Genomic DNA, 22,895 nt, shown 5'->3' on the forward strand with positions numbered 1-22,895 from the left:
TCTGTTATTTGCCATCATCTGGCTCATACTTTCGCATTTTTCGCATACTTGTTGGCCAGATCCTGGGCGTTTTCTGGTTTGGATCACGTAGTAATGTGGCACCACACTGCAACAGTGAGTTAAACCAAGATTCAATCTATATTTTAGAGGATAACACCGGTTAGGTCAGGGTTAGGTCTGTTATTTGCCATCATCTGGCTCATACTTTCGCATTTTTCGCATACTTGTTGGCCAGATCCTGGGCGTATTCAGGTTTGGGTCACGTAGTAATGTGGTACCACACTGAAACAGTGAGTTAAACCAGGATTCAATCTATATTTTAGAGTATAACACCGCTTAGGTCAGGGTTAGGTCTGGTGTTTGCATTATCTGGCACATACTTTCGCCTTTTTCACCCACTTGTTGGCCTGATCCTGGGCGTTTTCTGGGTTGGATCACGTAGTAATGTGGTACCACACTGAAACAGTGGGTTAAACCAGGTTTCACTCTATATTTTAGAGGATAACACCGGTTAGGTCAGGGTTAGGCCTGGTATTTGCCATCACCAGGCTCATACTTCCGCATTTTTCGCATACTTGTTGGCCAGATCCTGGGCGTCTTCTGGTTTGCGTCACGTAGTAATATGGTACCACACTGAAACAGTGAGTTAAACCAGGATTCAATCTATATTTTAGAGGATAACACCGGTTAGGTCAGGGTTAGGCCTGGTATTTGCCATCATCAGGCTCATACTTTCGCATTTTTCGCATACTTGTTGTCCAGATCCTGGGCGTTTTCTGGTTTGGATCACGTAGTAATGTGGCACCACACTGCAACAGTGAGTTAAACCAGGATTCAATCTATATTTTAGAGGATAACACCGGTTAGGTCATGGTTAGGTCTGGTATTTGCCATCATCTGGCTCATACTTTCGCATTTTTCGCATACTTGTTGTCCAGATCCTGGGCGTTTTCTGGTTTGGGTCACGTAGTAATGTGGTACCACACTGAAACAGTGAGTTAATCATGGATTCAATCTATATTTTAGAGGATAACACCGGTTAGGTCATGGTTAGGTCTGGTATTTGCCATTATCTAGCTCATACTTTCGCATTTGTCGCATACTTGTCGGCCAGACCCTGGGAGTTTTCTGGGTTGGGTCACGTAGTAATGTGGTGTCACATTGCAACAGTGAGTTAAACCTGGATTCAATCTATATTTTAGTGGATAACAACGGTTTGGTCGGGATTAGTTCTGGTGTTTGCATTATCTGGCACATACTTTCGCCTTTTTCACCTACTTGTTGGCCTGATCCTGGGCGTTTTCTGGGTTGGATCACGTAGTAATGTGGTACCACACAGAAACAGTGGGTTAAACCAGGATTCAATCTATATTTTAGAGGATAACACCGGTTAGGTCAGGGTTAGGTCTGGTATTTGCCATTATCTGGCTCATACTTTCGCATTTTTCGCATACTTGTTGGCCAGATCCTGGGCGTTTTCTGGTTTGGGTCACGTAGTAATGTGGCATCACACTGCAACAGTGGGTTAAACTAGGATTCAATCTATATTTTAGAGGATAACACCGCCTAGGTCAGGGTTAGGTCTGGTATTTGCCATTATATAGCTCATACTTTCGCATTTTTCGCATACTTGTCTGCCAGAACCTGGGCGTTTTCTGGTTTGGGTCACGTAGTAATGTGGCACCACACTGCGACGGTGGGCTAAACTAGGATTCAATCTATATTTTAGAGGAAAACACCGCTTAGGTCAGGGCTAGGTCTGGTATTTGCCATTATCTAGCTCATACTTTCGCATTTTTCGCATACTTGTCTGCCAGATCCTGGGCGTTTTCTGGTTTGGGTCACGTAGTAATGTGGTGCCACATTGCAACAGTGAGTTAAACCTGGATTCAATCTATATTTTAGAGGATAACACCGGTTTGGTCAGGGTTAGGTCTGGTATTTGCCATCAGCTGGCTCATACATTCGCATTTTTCGCATATTTGTTGGCCAGACCCTGGGCGTTTTCTTGTTTGGGTCACGTAGTAATGTGGTGCCACATTGCAACAGTGAGTTAAACCTGGATTCAATCTATATTTTAGAGGATAACACCGGTTAGGTCATAGTTAGGTCTGGTATTTGCCATCATCTGGCTCATACTTTCGCATTTTTCGCATACTTGTTGGCCAGATCCTGGGCGTCTTCGGGTTTGGGTCACGTAGTAATGTGGTACCACACTGAAACAGTGAGTTAATTACGGATTCAATCTATATTTCAGTGGATAATACCGGTTTGGTCAGGATTAGTTCTGGTGTTTGCATTATCTGGCACATACTTTCGCCTTTTTCACCCACTTGTTGGCCAGATCCTGGGCGTTTTCCGGGTTGGATCACGTAGTAATGTGGCACCACACTGAAACAGTGGGTTAAACCAGGATTCAATGTATATTTTAGAGGATAACACCGGTTAGGTCAGGGTTAGGCCTGGTATTTGCCATCATCAGGCTCATACTTTCGCATTTTTCGCATACTTGTTGGCCAGATCCTGGGCGTTTTCTGGTTTGCGTCACGTAGTAATGTGGTACCACACTGAAACAGTGGGTTAAACCTGGATTCAATGTATATTTTAGAGGATAACACCGGTTAGGTCAGGGTTAGGTCTGGTATTTGCCATCATCAGGCTCATACTTTCGCATTTTTCGCATACTTGTTGACCAGATCCAGTGCGTTTTCAGGTTTGGGTCACGTAGTAATGTGTTACCACACTGCAACAGTGAGTTAAAAATGGATTCAATCTATATTTTAGAGGATAACACCGGTTAGGTCAGGGTTAGGTCTGGTATTTGCCATCATCTGGCTCATACTTTCGCATTTTTCGCATACTTGTTGGCCAGATCCAGGGCCTTTTGAGGTTTGGGTCACGTAGTAATGTGTTACCACACTACAACAGTGAGTTAAAATTGGATTCAATCTATATAATAGAAAAATAACACCAGTTAGGTCAGGGTTAGGTCTGGTATTTGCCATCATCTGGCTCATACTTTCGCATTTTTCGCATACTTGTTGGCCAGATCCTGGGCGTTTTCTGGTTTGGATCACGTAGTAATGTGGCACCACACTGCAACAGTGAGTTAAACCTGGATTCAATCTATATTTTAGTGGATAACACCGGTTAGGTCAGGCTTAGGTCTGGTATTTGCCATCATCTGGCTCATACTTTCGCCTTTTTCACCTACTTGTTGGCCTGATCCTGGGTGTTTTCTGGGTTGGATCACGTAGTAATGTGTTACCACACTACAACAGTGAGTTAAAAATGGATTCAATCTATATAATAGAAAAATAACACCAGTTAGGTCAGGGTTAGGTCTGGTATTTGCCATCGTCTGGCTCATACTTTCGCATTTTTCGCATACTTGTTGGTCAGATCCTGGGCGTTTTCTGGGTCGGATCACGTAGTAATGTAGAACCACTCTGAAACAGTGAGTTAAACCTGGATTCAAGCTATATTTTAGAGCATATCAGCGGCTAGGTCAGGGTTAGGTCTTTTCTGGTTTGGATCTCGTAGTAATGAGGTACCACACAGAAACAGTGGGTTAAACCAGGATTCAATCTATATTTTAGAGGATAACAGCTGTTAGGTCAGGGTTAGGTCTGGTATTTGCCATCACCAGGCTCATACTTTCGCATTTTTCGCATACTTGCTGGCCAGATCCTGGGCGTTTTCTGGTTTGGGTCACGTAGTAATGTGGTACCACACTGAAACAGTGAGTTAATCATGGATTCAATCTATATTTTAGAGGATAACACCGGTTAGGTCATGGTTAGGTCTGGTATTTGCCATCAACTGGCTCATACTTTCGCATTTTTCGCATACCTGTTGGCCAGAACCTGGGCGTTTTCTGGTTTGGGTCACGTAGTAATATGGTACCACACTGAAACAGTGAGTTAATCATGGATTCAATCTATATTTTAGAGGATAACACCGGTTAGGTCATGGTTAGGTCTGGTATTTGCCATCATCTGGCTCATACTTTCGCATTTTTCGCATACTTGTTGGCCAGATCCTGGGCGTATTCACGTTTAGGTCACGTAGTAATGTGGTACCACACTGCAACAGTGAGTTAAAAATGGATTCAATCTATATAATAGAAGAATAACACCAGTTAGATCAGGGTTAGGTCTGGTATTTGCCATCATCTGGCTCATACTTTCGCATTTTTCGCATACTTGTTGGCCAGACCCTGGGCGTTTTCTGGTTTGGGTCACGTAGTAATGTGGTACCACACTGAAACAGTGAGTTAATCATGGATTCAATCTATATTTTAGATGATAACACCGGTTAGGTCATGGTTAGGTCTGGTATTTGCCATCATCTGGCTCATACTTTCGCATTTTTCGCATACTTGTTGGCCAGTTCCTGGGCGTTTTCTGGTTTGGGTCACGTAGTAATATGGTACCACACTGAAACAGTGAGTTAATCATGGATTCAATCTATATTTTAGAGGATAACACCGGTTAGGTCATGGTTAGGTCTGGTATTTGCCATCATCTGGCTCATACTTTCGCATTTTTCGCATACTTGTTGGCCAGATCCTGGGCGTATTCACGTTTAGGTCACGTAGTAATGTGGTGACACATTGCAACAGTGAGTTAAACCTGGATTCAATCTATATTTTAGTGGATAGCACCGGTTTGGTCAGGATTAGTTCTGGTGTTTGCATTATCTGGCACATACTTTCTCCTTTTTCACCTACTTGTTGGCCTGATCCTGGGCGTTTTCTGGGTTGGATCACGTAGTAATGTGGTACCACACTGAAACAGTGGGTTAATCCAGGATTCAATCTATATTTTAGAGGATAACACCGGTTAGGTCAGGGTTAGGTCTGGTATTTGCCATCATCAGGCTCATACTTTCGCATTTTTCGCATACTTGTTGGCCAGATCCAGGGCGTTTTCAGGTTTGGGTCACGTAGTAATATGGTACCACAGTGAAACAGTGAGTTAATCATCGATTCAATCTATATTTTAGAGGATAACACCGGTTAGGTCAGGGTTAGGTCTGGTATTTGCCATCACCTGGCTCATACTTTCGCCTTTTTCACCTACTTGTTGGCCTGATCCTGGGTGTTTTCTGGGTTGGATCACGTAGTAATGTGGTACCACACTGCTACAGTGAGTTAAACCTGGATTCAATCTATATAATAGAAGAATAACACCAGTTTGGTCAGGGTTTGGTTAGGTATTTGCCATGATCAGGCTCATACTTTAGCATTTTTCGCATACTTGTTGGCCAGATCCTGGGCGTTTTCTGGGTCGGATCACGTAGTAATGTAGAACCACTCTGAAACAGTGAGTTAAACCTGGATTCAAGCTATATTTTAGAGCATATCAGCGGCTAGGTCAGGGTTAGGTCTTTTCTGGTTTGGATCACGTAGTAATATGGTACCATACTGAAACAATTAGTTAATCCTGCTTTCAATCTATATTTTAGAGGATAACAGAGGTTAGGTCAGGGTTAGGTCTGGTATTTGCCATCAACTGGCCCATACTTCCGCATTTTTCGCATACTTTTTGGCCAGATCCTGGGCGTTTTCAGGGTTGGATCACGTTGTAATGTGGTACCACACTGAAACAGTGAGTTAATCCTGGATTCGATCTATATATTAGAGGGTAACACCGGTTAGGTTTGGGTTAGGTCTGGTATTTGCCATCATCTGGCTCATACTTTCGCATTTTTCGCATACTTGTTGGCCAGATCCTGGGCGTTTTCTGGTTTGGATCAGGTAGTAATGTGGTTCCACACTGGAACAGTGAGTTAAACCTGGATTCGATCTATATTTTAGCGGATAACACCGACTAGGTCATGGTTAGGTCTGGTATTTGCCATCATCTGGCTCGTACTTTCGCATTTTTCGCATACTTGTTGGCCAGATCCTGGGCGTTTTCTGGTTTGGGTTACGTAGTAATGTGGTACCACACTGAAACAGTGAGTTAATCCTGGATTCGATCTATATATTAGAGGGTAACACCGGTTAGGTTTGGGTTAGGTCTGGTATTTGCCATCATCTGGCTCATACTTTCGCATTTTTCGCATACTTATTGGCCAGATCCTCGGCGTTTTCTGGTTTGGATCAGGTAGTAGTGCGGTACCGCACTGAAACTGTGAGTTTATCTTGGATTCAATCTATATTTTAGAGGATAACACCGGTTAGGTCGGGGTTGGGTCTGGTATTTGCAATCATCTGGCTCATACTTTCGCATTTTTCGCATACTTGTTGGCCAGATCCTGGGCGTTTTCTGGTTTGGATTACGTAATAATGTGGTTCCACACTGCAACAGTGAGTTAAACCTGGATTCAATCTATATGTTAGAGGGTAACACCGGTTAGGTTTGGGTTAGGTCTGGTATTTGCCAACGACGGCCTCATACTTTTGCACTTTTTGCCTACTTGTTGGCCAGATCCAGGGCGTCTTCAGGGTTTTATCACGTAGTAGTGTGATGCCACACTGAAACAGCGAATTAATCCTGGATTCGATCTATATATTAGAGGGTAACACCGGTTAGGTTTGGGTTAGGTCTGGTATTTGATATTATCTGGCCCATACTTTCGCATATTTCGTATAAATTTTGGCCAGATCCTGGGCTTTTTCTGGTATGGCTCACGTAGTAATGTGGTACCACAATGAAACAGCGGGTTAAACCGGGCCCGATCAATTCTTTAGAGGATAACACCGGTAAGGTCTGGGTAAGGTCTGGGGTTCGCCATCATCTCGCTCATTCTTTCACTTTTTTCGCATACTTGTTGGCCAAATGCTGGCTTTTTCTGGGTTGGATCACGTAGTAATGTGGTACCACACTTGAACAGTGAATTAATCCTGGGTCCGATCTATATTTTAAAGGATAACACCGGTTAGGTCGGGGTGAGGTCTGGTATTTGCCATCATCAGGCTCATACTTTCGCATTTTTCGCATACTTGTTGGCCAGATCCTGGGCGTTTTCTGGTTTGGATCAGGTAGTAATGTGGTTCCACACTGGAACAGTGAGTTAAACCTGGATTCGATCTATATTTTAGCGGATAACACCGACTAGGTCATGGTTAGGTCTGGTATTTGCCATCATCTGGCTCGTACTTTCGCATTTTTCGCATACTTGTTGGCCAGATCCTGGGCGTTTTCTGGTTTGGGTTACGTAGTAATGTGGTACCACACTGAAACAGTGAGTTAATCCTGGATTCGATCTATATATTAGAGGGTAACACCGGTTAGGTTTGGGTTAGGTCTGGTATTTGCCATCATCTGGCTCATACTTTCGCATTTTTCGCATACTTATTGGCCAGATCCTCGGCGTTTTCTGGTTTGGATCAGGTAGTAGTGCGGTACCGCACTGAAACTGTGAGTTTATCTTGGATTCAATCTATATTTTAGAGGATAACACCGGTTAGGTCGGGGTTGGGTCTGGTATTTGCAATCATCTGGCTCATACTTTCGCATTTTTCGCATACTTGTTGGCCAGATCCTGGGCGTTTTCTGGTTTGGATTACGTAATAATGTGGTTCCACACTGCAACAGTGAGTTAAACCTGGATTCAATCTATATGTTAGAGGGTAACACCGGTTAGGTTTGGGTTAGGTCTGGTATTTGCCAACGACGGCCTCATACTTTTGCACTTTTTGCCAACTTGTTGGCCAGATCCAGGGCGTCTTCAGGGTTTTATCACGTAGTAGTGTGATGCCACACTGAAACAGTGAATTAATCCTGGATTCGATCTATATATTAGAGGGTAACACCGGTTAGGTTTGGGTTAGGTCTGGTATTTGATATTATCTGGCCCATACTTTCGCATATTTCGTATAAATTTTGGCCAGATCCTGGGCTTTTTCTGGTATGGCTCACGTAGTAATGTGGTACCACAATGAAACAGCGGGTTAAACCGGGCCCGATCAATTCTTTAGAGGATAACACCGGTAAGGTCTGGGTAAGGTCTGGGGTTCGCCATCATCTCGCTCATTCTTTCACTTTTTTCGCATACTTGTTGGCCAAATGCTGGCTTTTTCTGGGTTGGATCACGTAGTAATGTGGTACCACACTTGAACAGTGAATTAATCCTGGGTCCGATCTATATTTTAAAGGATAACACCGGTTAGGTCGGGGTGAGGTCTGGTATTTGCCATCATCAGGCTCATACTTTCGCATTTTTCGCATACTTGTTGGCCAGATCCAGGGCGTTTTCAGGTTTGGGTCACGTAGTAATATGGTACCACAGTGAAACAGTGAGTTAATCATCGATTCAATCTATATTTTAGAGGATAACACCGGTTAGGTCAGGGTTAGGTCTGGTATTTGCCATCACCTGGCTCATACTTTCGCCTTTTTCACCTACTTGTTGGCCTGATCCTGGGTGTTTTCTGGGTTGGATCACGTAGTAATGTGGTACCACACTGCTACAGTGAGTTAAACCTGGATTCAATCTATATAATAGAAGAATAACACCAGTTTGGTCAGGGTTTGGTTAGGTATTTGCCATGATCAGGCTCATACTTTAGCATTTTTCGCATACTTGTTGGCCAGATCCTGGGCGTTTTCTGGGTCGGATCACGTAGTAATGTAGAACCACTCTGAAACAGTGAGTTAAACCTGGATTCAAGCTATATTTTAGAGCATATCAGCGGCTAGGTCAGGGTTAGGTCTTTTCTGGTTTGGATCACGTAGTAATATGGTACCATACTGAAACAATTAGTTAATCCTGCTTTCAATCTATATTTTAGAGGATAACAGAGGTTAGGTCAGGGTTAGGTCTGGTATTTGCCATCAACTGGCCCATACTTCCGCATTTTTCGCATACTTTTTGGCCAGATCCTGGGCGTTTTCAGGGTTGGATCACGTTGTAATGTGGTACCACACTGAAACAGTGAGTTAATCCTGGATTCGATCTATATATTAGAGGGTAACACCGGTTAGGTTTGGGTTAGGTCTTGTATTTGCCATCATCTGGCTCATACTTTCGCATTTTTCGCATACTTGTTGGCCAGATCCTGGGCGTTTTCTGGTTTGGATCAGGTAGTAATGTGGTTCCACACTGGAACAGTGAGTTAAACCTGGATTCGATCTATATTTTAGCGGATAACACCGACTAGGTCATGGTTAGGTCTGGTATTTGCCATCATCTGGCTCGTACTTTCGCATTTTTCGCATACTTGTTGGCCAGATCCTGGGCGTTTTCTGGTTTGGGTTACGTAGTAATGTGGTACCACACTGAAAGAGTGAGTTAATCCTGGATTCGATCTATATATTAGAGGGTAACACCGGTTAGGTTTGGGTTAGGTCTGGTATTTGCCATCATCTGGCTCATACTTTCGCATTTTTCGCATACTTGTTGGCCAGATCCTGGGCGTTTTCTGGTTTGGATCAGGTAGTAATGTGGTTCCACACTGGAACAGTGAGTTAAACCTGGATTCGATCTATATTTTAGCGGATAACACCGACTAGGTCATGGTTAGGTCTGGTATTTGCCATCATCTGGCTCGTACTTTCGCATTTTTCGCATACTTGTTGGCCAGATCCTGGGCGTTTTCTGGTTTGGGTTACGTAGTAATGTGGTACCACACTGAAACAGTGAGTTAATCCTGGATTCGATCTATATATTAGAGGGTAACACCGGTTAGGTTTGGGTTAGGTCTGGTATTTGCCATCATCTGGCTCATACTTTCGCATTTTTCGCATACTTATTGGCCAGATCCTCGGCGTTTTCTGGTTTGGATCAGGTAGTAGTGCGGTACCGCACTGAAACTGTGAGTTTATCTTGGATTCAATCTATATTTTAGAGGATAACACCGGTTAGGTCGGGGTTGGGTCTGGTATTTGCAATCATCTGGCTCATACTTTCGCATTTTTCGCATACTTGTTGGCCAGATCCTGGGCGTTTTCTGGTTTGGGTTACGTAGTAATGTGGTTCCACACTGCAACAGTGAGTTAAACCTGGATTCAATCTATATGTTAGAGGGTAACACCGGTTAGGTTTGGGTTAGGTCTGGTATTTGTCAACGACGGCCTCATACTTTTGCACTTTTTGCCAACTTGTTGGCCAGATCCAGGGCGTCTTCAGGGTTTTATCACGTAGTAGTGTGATGCCACACTGAAACAGTGAATTAATCCTGGATTCGATCTATATATTAGAGGGTAACACCGGTTAGGTTTGGGTTAGGTCTGGTATTTGATATTATCTGGCCCATACTTTCGCATATTTCGTATAAATTTTGGCCAGATCCTGGGCTTTTTCTGGTATGGCTCACGTAGTAATGTGGTACCACAATGAAACAGCGGATTAAACCGGGCCCGATCAATTCTTTAGAGGATAACACCGGTAAGGTCTGGGTAAGGTCTGGGGTTCGCCATCATCTCGCTCATTCTTTCACTTTTTTCGCATACTTGTTGGCCAAATGCTGGCTTTTTCTGGGTTGGATCACGTAGTAATGTGGTACCACACTTGAACAGTGAATTAATCCTGGGTCCGATCTATATTTTAAAGGATAACACCGGTTAGGTCGGGGTGAGGTCTGGGATTTGCCATTATCTGGGTCATACTTTCGCTTCTTTCGCGTACTTGTTGGCCAGATCCTGGGCGTTTTCTGGGTTGGATCAGGTAGTAGTGTGGTACCGCACTGAAACAGTGAGTTTATCTTGGATTCAATCTATATTTTAGAGGATAACACTGGTTAGGTCGGGGTCAGGTCTGGTAACTGCAATCATCTGGCTCATACTTTCGCATTTTTCGCATACTTGTTGGCCAGATCCTGGGCGTTTTCTGGTTTGGGTTACGTAGTAACGTGGTTCTACACTGCAACAGTGAGTTAAACCTGGATTCAATCTATATTTTAGAGGATAACACCGGTTAGGTCAGGGTTAGGTCTGTTATTTGCCGTCATCTGGCTCATACTTTCGCATTTTTCGCATACTTGTTGGCCAGATCCTGGGCGTATTCAGGTTTGGGTCACGTAGTAATGTGGTACCACACTGCAACAGTGAGTTAAAAATGGATTCAATCTATATTTTAGAGGATAACACCGGTTAGGTCATGGTTAGGTCTGGTAGTTGCCATCATCTGGCTCATACTTTCGCATTTTTCGCATACTTGTTGGCCAGATCCTGGGCGTTTTCAGGTTTGGGTCACGTAGTAATGTGGTACCACACTGCAACAGTGAGTTAAAAATGGATTCAATCTATATAATAGAAGAATAACACCAGTTAGATCAGCGTTAGGTCTGGTATTTGCCATCATCTGGCTCATACTTTCGCATTTTTCGCATACTTGTTGGCCAGATCCTGGGCGTTTTCTGGTTTGGATCACGTAGTAATGTGGCACCACACTGAAACAGTGGGTTAAACCAGGATTCAATCTATATTTTAGAGGATAACAGCAGTTAGGTCAGGGTTAGGTCTGGTATTTGCCATCATCAGGCTCATACTTTCGCATTTTTCGCATACATGTTGGCCAGTTCCTGGGCGTTTTCTGGTTTGGGTCACGTAGTAATATGGTACCACACTGAAACAGTGAGTTAATCATGGATTCAATCTATATTTTAGAGGATAACACCGGTTAGGTCATGGTTAGGTCTGGTATTTGCCATCATCTGGCTCATACTTTCGCATTTTTCGCATACTTGTTGGCCAGACCCTGGGCGTTTTCTGATTTGGGTCACGTAGTAATATGGTACCACACTGAAACAGTGAGTTAATCATGGGTTCAATCTATATTTTAGAGGATAACACCGGTTAGGTCATGGTTAGGTCTGGTATTTGCCATCATCTGGCTCATACTTTCGCATTTTTCGCATACTTGTTGGCCAGTTCCTGGGCGTTTTCTGGTTTGGGTCACGTAGTAATATGGTACCACACTGAAACAGTGAGTTAATCATGGATTAAATCTATATTTTAGAGGATAACACCGGTTAGGTCATGGTTAGGTGTGGTATTTGCCATCAACTGGCCCATACTTTCGCATTTTTCGCATACTTTTTGGCCAGATCCTGGGCGTTTTCAGGGTTGGATCACGTAGTAGTGTGATGCTACACTGAAACAGTGAATGAATCCTGGATTCGATCTATATATTAGAGGGTAACACCGGTTAGGTTTGTGTTAGGTCTGGTATTTGATATTATCTGGCCCATACTTTCGCATTTTTCGCATAAATGTTGGCCAAATGCTGGCTTTTTGTGGGTTGGATCACGTAGTAATGTGGTACCACACTTGAACAGTGAATTAACCCTGGATTCGACCAATATTTTAGAGGATAACAACGGTTAGGTCTGGGTTAGGTCTGGTATTTGCCAAAATCTGGCTCATACTTTCGCCTTTTTCACTTACTTGTTGGCCTGATACTGGGCGTTTTCTGGGTTGGATCGCGTAGTAGTGTGACGCCACACCGAAACAGTGAAGTAATCCTGGATTAGATCTATATACTAGAGGGTGACACCGGTTAGGTTTGGGTAAGGTCTGGTATTTGCCATCATCTGGCTCACACTTTCGCATTTTTCGCATACTTGTTGGCCAGATCCTGGGCGTTTTCTGGTTTGCATCACGTAGTAATGTGGTACTACACTTGCCACATGAGCTATACCTGGATTCAATCTATATATTAGAGGGTAACACCGGTTAGGTTTGGGTTAGGTCTGGTATTTGCCAACGACTGCCTCATACATTCGCATTTTTTGCCAACTTGTTGGCCAGACCCAGGGCGTTTTCTGGTTTGGATCACGTTGTAATGTGGTACCACACTGAAACAGTGAGTTAATCATGAATTCAATCTATATTTTAGAGGATAACACCGGTTAGGTTATGGTTAGGTCTGGTATTTGCCATTATCTAGCTCATACTTTCGCATTTGTCGCATACTTGTCGGCCAGACCCTGGGAGTTTTCTGGGTTGGGTCACGTAGTAATGTGGTGTCACATTGCAACAGTGAGTTAAACCTGGATTCAATCTATATTTTAGAGGATAACACCGGTTAGGTCAGGGTTAGGTCTGGTATTTGCCATCATCTCGCTCATTCTTTCACTTTTTTCGCATACTTGTTGGCCAAATGCTGGCTTTTTCTGGGTTGGATGACGTAGTAATGTGGTACCACACTTGAACAGTGAATTAATCCTGGGTCCGATCTATATTTTAAAGGATAACACCGGTTAGGTCGGGGTGAGGTCTGGGATTTGCCATTATCTGGGTCATACTTTCGCTTTTTTCGCGAACTTGTTGGCCAGATCCTGGGCGTTTTCTGGGTTGGATCAGGTAGTAGTGTGGTACCGCACTGAAACCGTGAGTTTATCTTGGATTCAATCTATATTTTAGAGGATAACACTGGTTAGGTCGGGGTCAGGTCTGTTATTTGCCATCATCTGGCTCATACTTTCGCATTTTTCGCATACTTGTTGGCCAGATCCTGGGCGTTTTCTGGTTTGGATCACGTAGTAATGTGGCACCACACTGCAACAGTGAGTTAAACCAAGATTCAATCTATATTTTAGAGGATAACACCGGTTAGGTCAGGGTTAGGTCTGTTATTTGCCATCATCTGGCTCATACTTTCGCATTTTTCGCATACTTGTTGGCCAGATCCTGGGCGTATTCAGGTTTGGGTCACGTAGTAATGTGGTACCACACTGAAACAGTGAGTTAAACCAGGATTCAATCTATATTTTAGAGTATAACACCGCTTAGGTCAGGGTTAGGTCTGGTATTTGCCATTATCTAGCTCATACTTTCGCCTTTTTCACCTACTTGTTGGCCTGACCCTGGGTGTTTTCTGGGTTGGATCACGTAGCAATGCGGTACCACACTGCTACAGTGAGTTAAACCTGGATTCAAGCTATATTTTAGAGCATATCAGCGGCTAGGTCAGGGTTAGGTCTTTTCTGATTTGGATCTCGTACTAATGTGGTACCACACAGAAACAGTGGGTTAAACCAGGATTCAATCTATATTTTAGAGGATAACAGCGGTTAGGTCAGGGGTAGGTCTGGTATTTGCCATCATCAGGCTCATACTTTCGCATTTTTCGCATACTTGTAGGCCAGATCCTGGGCGTTTTCTGGTTTGCGTCACGTAGTAATATGGTACCACACTGAAACAGTGGGTTAAACCAGGATTCAATCTATATTTTAGAGGATAACACCGGTTAGGTCAGGGTTAGGCCTGGTATTTGCCATCATCAGGCTCATACTTTCGCATTTGTCGCATACTTGTCGGCCAGACCCTGGGAGTTTTCTGGGTTGGGTCACGTAGTAATGTGGTGTCACATTGCAACAGTGAGTTAAACCTGGATTCAATCTATATTTTAGAGGATAACACCGGTTAGGTCAGGGTTAGGTCTGGTATTTGCCATCATCTCGCTCATTCTTTCACTTTTTTCGCATACTTGTTGGCCAAATGCTGGCTTTTTCTGGGTTGGATGACGTAGTAATGTGGTACCACACTTGAACAGTGAATTAATCCTGGGTCCGATCTATATTTTAAAGGATAACACCGGTTAGGTCGGGGTGAGGTCTGGGATTTGCCATTATCTGGGTCATACTTTCGCTTTTTTCGCGAACTTGTTGGCCAGATCCTGGGCGTTTTCTGGGTTGGATCAGGTAGTAGTGTGGTACCGCACTGAAACCGTGAGTTTATCTTGGATTCAATCTATATTTTAGAGGATAACACTGGTTAGGTCGGGGTCAGGTCTGTTATTTGCCATCATCTGGCTCATACTTTCGCATTTTTCGCATACTTGTTGGCCAGATCCTGGGCGTTTTCTGGTTTGGATCACGTAGTAATGTGGCACCACACTGCAACAGTGAGTTAAACCAAGATTCAATCTATATTTTAGAGGATAACACCGGTTAGGTCACGGTTAGGTCTGTTATTTGCCATCATCTGGCTCATACTTTCGCATTTTTCGCATACTTGTTGGCCAGATCCTGGGCGTATTCAGGTTTGGGTCACGTAGTAATGTGGTACCACACTGAAACAGTGAGTTAAACCAGGATTCAATCTATATTTTAGAGTATAACACCGCTTAGGTCAGGGTTAGGTCTGGTATTTGCCATTATCTAGCTCATACTTTCGCCTTTTTCACCTACTTGTTGGCCTGACCCTGGGTGTTTTCTGGGTTGGATCACGTAGCAATGCGGTACCACACTGCTACAGTGAGTTAAACCTGGATTCAAGCTATATTTTAGAGCATATCAGCGGCTAGGTCAGGGTTAGGTCTTTTCTGATTTGGATCTCGTACTAATGTGGTACCACACAGAAACAGTGGGTTAAACCAGGATTCAATCTATATTTTAGAGGATAACAGCGGTTAGGTCAGGGGTAGGTCTGGTATTTGCCATCATCAGGCTCATACTTTCGCATTTTTCGCATACTTGTAGGCCAGATCCTGGGCATTTTCTGGTTTGCGTCACGTAGTAATATGGTACCACACTGAAACAGTGAGTTAATCATGGATTCAATCTATATTTTAGAGGATAACACCGGTTAGGTCATGGTTAGGTCTGGTAGTTGCCATCATCTGGCTCATACTTTCGCATTTTTCGCATACTTGTTGGCCAGATCCTGGGCGTTTCCAGGTTTGGGTCACGTAGTAATGTGGTACCACACTGCAACAGTGAGTTAAAAATGGATTCAATCTATATAATAGAAGAATAACACCAGTTAGATCAGCGTTAGGTCTGGTATTTGCCATCATCTGGCTCATACTTTCGCATTTTTCGCATACTTGTTGGCCAGATCCTGGGCGTTTTCTGGTTTGGATCACGTAGTAATGTGGCACCACACTGAAACAGTGGGTTAAACCAGGATTCAATCTATATTTTAGAGGATAACACCGGTTAGGTCAGGGTTAGGCCTGGTATTTGCCATCATCAGGCTCATACTGTCGCATTTTTCGCATACTTGTTGCCAGATCCTGGGCGTTTTCTGGTTTGCGTCACGTAGTAATATGGTACCACACTGAAACAGTGAGTTAATCATGGATTCCATCTATATTTTAGAGGATAACACCGGTTAGGTCATGGTTAGGTCTGGTATTTGCCATCATCTGACTCATACTTTCGCATTTTTCGCATACTTGTTGGCCAGTTCCTGGGCGTTTTCTGGTTTGGGTCACGTAGTAATATGGTACCACACTGAAACAGTGAGTTAATCATGGATTCAATCTATATTTTAGAGGATAACACCGGTTAGGTCATGGTTAGGTCTGGTATTTGCCATTATCTAGCTCATACTTTCTCATTTGTCGCATACTTGTCGGCCAGACCCTGGGAGTTTTCTGGGTTGGTTCACGTAGTAATGTGGTGTCACATTGCAACAGTGAGTTAAACCTGGATTCAATCTATATTTTAGAGGATAACACCGGTTAGGTCAGGGTTAGGTCTGGTATTTGCCATCATCTCGCTCATTCTTTCACTTTTTTCGCATACTTGTTGGCCAAATGCTGGCTTTTTCTGGGTTGGATGACGTAGTAATGTGGTACCACACTTGAACAGTGAATTAATCCTGGGTCCGATCTATATTTTAAAGGATAACACCGGTTAGGTCGGGGTGAGGTCTGGGATTTGCCATTATCTGGGTCATACTTTCACTTTTTTCGCGAACTTGTTGGCCAGATCCTGGGCGTTTTCTGGGTTGGATCAGGTAGTAGTGTGGTACCGCACTGAAACCGTGAGTTTATCTTGGATTCAATCTATATTTTAGAGGATAACACTGGTTAGGTCGGGGTCAGGTCTGTTATTTGCCATCATCTGGCTCATACTTTCGCATTTTTCGCATACTTGTTGGCCAGATCCTGGGCGTTTTCTGGTTTGGATCACGTAGTAATGTGGCACCACACTGCAACAGTGAGTTAAACCAAGATTCAATCTATATTTTAGAGGATAACACCGGTTAGGTCAGGGTTAGGTCTGTTATTTGCCATCATCAGGCTCATACTGTCGCATTTTTCGCATACTTGTTGCCAGATCCTGGGCGTTTTCTGGTTTGCGTCACGTAGTAATATGGCACCACACTGAAACAGTGGGTTAAACCAGGATTCAATCTATATTTTAGAGGATAACACCGGTTAGGTCAGGGTTAGGCCTGGTATTTGCCATCATCAGGCTCATACTGTCGCATTTTTCGCATACTTGTTGCCAGATCCTGGGCGTTTTCTGGTTTGCGTCACGTAGTAATATGGTACCACACTGAAACAGTGAGTTAATCATGGATTCCATCTATATTTTAGAGGATAACACCGGTTAGGTCATGGTTAGGTCTGGTATTTGCCATCATCTGACTCATACTTTCGCATTTTTCGCATACTTGTTGGCCAGTTCCTGGGCGTTTTCTGGTTTGGGTCACGTAGTAATATGGTACCACACTGAAACAGTGAGTTAATCATGGATTTAATCTATATTTTAGAGGATAACACCGGTTAGGTCATGGTTAGGTCTGGTATTTGCCATTATCTAGCTCATACTTTCTCATTTGTCGCATACTTGTCGGCCAGACCCTGGGAGTTTTCTGGGTTGGGTCACGTAGTAATGTGGTGTCACATTGCAACAGTGAGTTAAACCTGGATTCAATCTATATTTTAGTGGATAACACCGGTTTGGTCAGGATTAGTTCTGGTGTTTGCATTATCTGGCACATACTTTCTCCTTTTTCACCTACTTGTTGGCCTGATCCTGGGCGTTTTCTGGGTTGGATCACGTAGAAATGTGGTACCACACTGAAACAGTGAGTTAAACCTGGATTCAAGCTATATTTTAGAGCATATCAGCGGCTAGGTCAGGGTTAGGTCTTTTCTGGTTTGGATCACGTAGTAATATGGTACCATTCTGAAACAATTAGTTAATCCTGCTTTCAATCTATATTTTAGAGGATAACAGAGGTTAGGTCAGGGTTAGGTCTGGTATTTGCCATCAACTGGCCCATACTTTCGCATTTTTCGCATACTTTTTGGCCAGATCCTGGGCGTTTTCAGGGTTGGATCACGTAGTAGTATGATGCTACACTGAAACAGTGAATGAATCCTGGATTCGATCTATATATTAGAGGGTAACACCGGTTAGGTTTGTGTTAGGTCTGGTATTTGATATTATCTGGCCCATACTTTCGCATTTTTCTCATAAATGTTGGCCAAATGCTGGCTTTTTCTGGGTTGGATCACGTAGTAATGTGGTACCACACTTGAACTGTGAATTAACCCTGGATTCGATCAATATTTTAGAGGATAACACCGGTTAGGTCTGGGTTAGGTCTGGTATTTGCCAAAATCTGGCTCATACTTTCGCCTTTTTCACTTACTTGTTGGCCTGATACTGGGCGTTTTCTGGGTTGGATCGCGTAGTAGTGTGACGCCACACCGAAACAGTGAAGTAATCCTGGATTAGATCTATATACTAGAGGGTGACACCGGTTAGGTATGGGTTAGGTCTGGTATTTGCCATCATCTGACTCACACTTTCGCATTTTTCGCATACTTGTTGGCCAGATCCTGGGCGTTTTCTGGTTTGCATCACGTAGTAATGTTGTACTACACTTGCCACATGAGCTAAACCTGGATTCAATCTATATATTAGAGGGTAACACCGGTTAGGTTTGGGTTAGACCTGGTATTTGCCAACGACTGCCTCATACATTCGCATTTTTTGCCAACTTGTTGGCCAGACCCAGGGCGTTTTCTGGTTTGGATCACGTTGTAATGTGGTACCACACTGAAACAGTGAGTTAATCCTGGATTCGATCTATATATTAGAGGGTAACACCGGTTAGGTTTGGGTTAGGTCTGGTATTTGCCATCATCTGGCTCATACTTTCACATTTTTCGCATACTTGTTGGCCAGATCCTGGGCGTTTTCTGGTTTGGATCAGGTAGTAATGTGGTTCCACACTGGAACAGTGAGTTAAACCTGGATTCAATCTATATTTTAGCGGATAACACCGACTAGGTCATGGTTAGGTCTGGTATTTGCCATCATCTGGCTCGTACTTTCGCATTTTTCGCATACTTGTTGGCCAGATCCTGGCCGTTTTCTGGTTTGGGTTACGTAGTAATGTGGTACCACACTGAAACAGTGAGTTAATCCTGGATTCGATCAATTCTTTAGAGGATAACACCGGTAAGGTCTGGGTAAGGTCTGGGGTTCGCCATCATCTCGCTCATTCTTTCACTTTTTTCGCATACTTGTTGGCCAAATGCTGGCTTTTTCTGGGTTGGATCACGTAGTAATGTGGTACCACACTTGAACAGTGAATTAATCCTGGGTCCGATCTATATTTTAAAGGATAACACCGGTTAGGTCGGGGTGAGGTCTGGTATTTGCCATTATCTAGCTCATACTTTCGCCTTTTTCACCTACTTGTTGGCCTGATCCTGGGTGTTTTCTGGGTTGGATCACGTAGCAATGCGGTACCACACTGCTACAGTGAGTTAAACCTGGATTCAAGCTATATTTTAGAGCATATCAGCGGCTAGGTCAGGGTTAGGTCTTTTCTGATTTGGATCTCGTAGTAATGTGGTACCACACAGAAACAGTGGGTTAAACCAGGATTCAATCTATATTTTAGAGGATAACAGCGGTTAGGTCAGGGGTAGGTCTGGTATTTGCCATCATCAGGCTCATACTTTCGCATTTTTCGCATACTTGTTGGCCAGATCCTGGGCGTTTTCTGGTTTGCGTCACGTAGTAATATGGTACCACACTGAAACAGTGAGTTAATCATGGATTCAATCTATATTTTAGAGGATAACACCGGTTAGGTCATGGTTAGGTCTGGTATTTGCCATCATCTGGCTCATACTTTCGCATTTTTCGCATACTTGTTGGCCAGATCCTGGGCGTTTTCTGGTTTGCGTCACGTAGTAACATGGTACCACACTGAAACAGTGAGTTAATCATGGATTCAATCTATATTTTAGAGGATAACACCGGTTAGGTCATGGTTAGGTCTGTTATTTGCCATCATCTGGCTCATACTTTCGCCTTTTTCACTTACTTGTTGGCCTGATACTGTGCGTTTTCTGGGTTGGATCGCGTAGTAGTGTGACGCCACACCGAAACAGTGAAGTAATCCTGGATTAGATCTATATACTAGAGGGTGACACCGGTTAGGTTTGGGTAAGGTCTGGTATTTGCCATCATCTGGCTCACACTTTCGCATTTTTCGCATACTTGTTGGCCAGATCCTGGGCGTTTTCTGGTTTGCATCACGTAGTAATGTGGTAATACACTTGCCACATGAGCTATACCTGGATTCAATCTATATATTAGAGGGTAACACCGGTTAGGTTTGGGTTAGGTCTGGTATTTGCCAACGACTGCCTCATACATTCGCATTTTTTGCCAACTTGTTGGCCAGACCCAGGGCGTTTTCTGGTTTGGATCACGTTGTAATGTGGTACCACACTGAAACAGTGAGTTAATCCTGGATTCGATCTATATATTAGAGGGTAACACCGGTTAGGTTTGGGTTAGGTCTGGTATTTGCCATCATCTGGCTCATACTTTCGCATTTTTCGCATACTTGTTGGCCAGTTCCTGGGCGTTTTCTGGTTTGGGTCACGTAGTAATATGGTACCACACTGAAACAGTGAGTTAATCATGAATTCAATCTATATTTTAGAGGATAACACCGGTTAGGTCATGGTTAGGTCTGGTATTTGCCATTATCTAGCTCATACTTTCGCATTTGTCGCATACTTGTCGGCCAGACCCTGGGAGTTTTCTGGGTTGGGTCACGTAGTAATGTGGTGTCACATTGCAACAGTGAGTTAAACCTGGATTCAATCTATATTTTAGAGGATAACACCGGTTAGGTCAGGGTTAGGTCTGGTATTTGCCATCATCTCGCTCATTCTTTCACTTTTTTCGCATACTTGTTGGCCAAATGCTGGCTTTTTCTGGGTTGGATGACGTAGTAATGTGGTACCACACTTGAACAGTGAATTAATCCTGGGTCCGATCTATATTTTAAAGGATAACACCGGTTAGGTCGGGGTGAGGTCTGGGATTTGCCATTATCTCGGTCATACTTTCGCTTTTTTCGCGAACTTGTTGGCCAGATCCTGGGCGTTTTCTGGGTTGGATCACGTAGTAATGTGGCACCACACTGCAACAGTGAGTTAAACCAAGATTCAATCTATATTTTAGAGGATAACACCGGTTAGGTCAGGGTTAGGTCTGTTATTTGCCATCATCTGGCTCATACTTTCGCATTTTTCGCATACTTGTTGGCCAGATCCTGGGCGTATTCAGGTTTGGGTCACGTAGTAATGTGGTACCACACTGAAACAGTGAGTTAAACCAGGATTCAATCTATATTTTAGAGTATAACACCGCTTAGGTCAGGGTTAGGTCTGGTATTTGCCATTATCTAGCTCATACTTTCGCCTTTTTCACCTACTTGTTGGCCTGATCCTGGGTGTTTTCTGGGTTGGATCACGTAGCAATGCGGTACCACACTGCTACAGTGAGTTAAACCTGGATTCAAGCTATATTTTAGAGCATATCAGCGGCTAGGTCAGGGTTAGGTCTTTTCTGATTTGGATCTCGTAGTAATGTGGTACCACACAGAAACAGTGGGTTAAACCAGGATTCAATCTATATTTTAGAGGATAACAGCGGTTAGGTCAGGGGTAGGTCTGGTATTTGCCATCATCAGGCTCATACTTTCGCATTTTTCGCATACTTGTAGGCCAGATCCTGGGCGTTTTCTGGTTTGCGTCACGTAGTAATATGGTACCACACTGAAACAGTGAGTTAATCATGGATTCAATCTATATTTTAGAGGATAACACCGGTTAGGTCATGGTTAGGTCTGGTAGTTGCCATCATCTGGCTCATACTTTCGCATTTTTCGCATACTTGTTGGCCAGATCCTGGGCGTTTCCAGGTTTGGGTCACGTAGTAATGTGGTACCACACTGCAACAGTGAGTTAAAAATGGATTCAATCTATATAATAGAAGAATAACACCAGTTAGATCAGCGTTAGGTCTGGTATTTGCCATCATCTGGCTCATACTTTCGCATTTTTCGCATACTTGTTGGCCAGATCCTGGGCGTTTTCTGGTTTGGATCACGTAGTAATGTGGCACCACACTGAAACAGTGGGTTAAACCAGGATTCAATCTATATTTTAGAGGATAACACCGGTTAGGTCAGGGTTAGGCCTGGTATTTGCCATCATGAGGCTCATACTGTCGCATTTTTCGCATACTTGTTGGCCAGATCCTGGGCGTTTTCTGGTTTGCGTCACGTAGTAATATGGTACCACACTGAAACAGTGAGTTAATCATGGATTCCATCTATATTTTAGAGGATAACACCGGTTAGGTCATGGTTAGGTCTGGTATTTGCCATCATCTGACTCATACTTTCGCATTTTTCGCATACTTGTTGGCCAGTTCCTGGGCGTTTTCTGGTTTGGGTCACGTAGTAATATGGTACCACACTGAAACAGTGAGTTAATCATGGATTCAATCTATATTTTAGAGGATAACACCGGTTAGGTCATGGTTAGGTCTGGTATTTGCCATTATCTAGCTCATACTTTCGCATTTGTCGCATACTTGTCGGCCAGACCCTGGGAGTTTTCTGGGTTGGGTCACGTAGTAATGTGGTGTCACATTGCAACAGTGAGTTAAACCTGGATTCAATCTATATTTTAGTGGATAACACCGGTTTGGTCAGGATTAGTTCTGGTGTTTGCATTATCTGGCACATACTTTCTCCTTTTTCACCTACTTGTTGGCCTGATCCTGGGCGTTTTCTGGGTTGGATCACGTAGTAATGTGGTACCACACTGAAAGAGTGGGTTAAACCAGGATTCAATCTATATTTTAGAGGATAACACCGGTTAGGTCAGGGTTAGGTCTGGTATTTGCCATCATCAGGCTCATACTTTCGCAT

This window comes from Colletes latitarsis, unplaced genomic scaffold (genome assembly GCF_051014445.1).
Source record: "Colletes latitarsis isolate SP2378_abdomen unplaced genomic scaffold, iyColLati1 scaffold0021, whole genome shotgun sequence".
Lineage (NCBI taxonomy): Eukaryota > Metazoa > Arthropoda > Insecta > Hymenoptera > Colletidae > Colletes > Colletes latitarsis.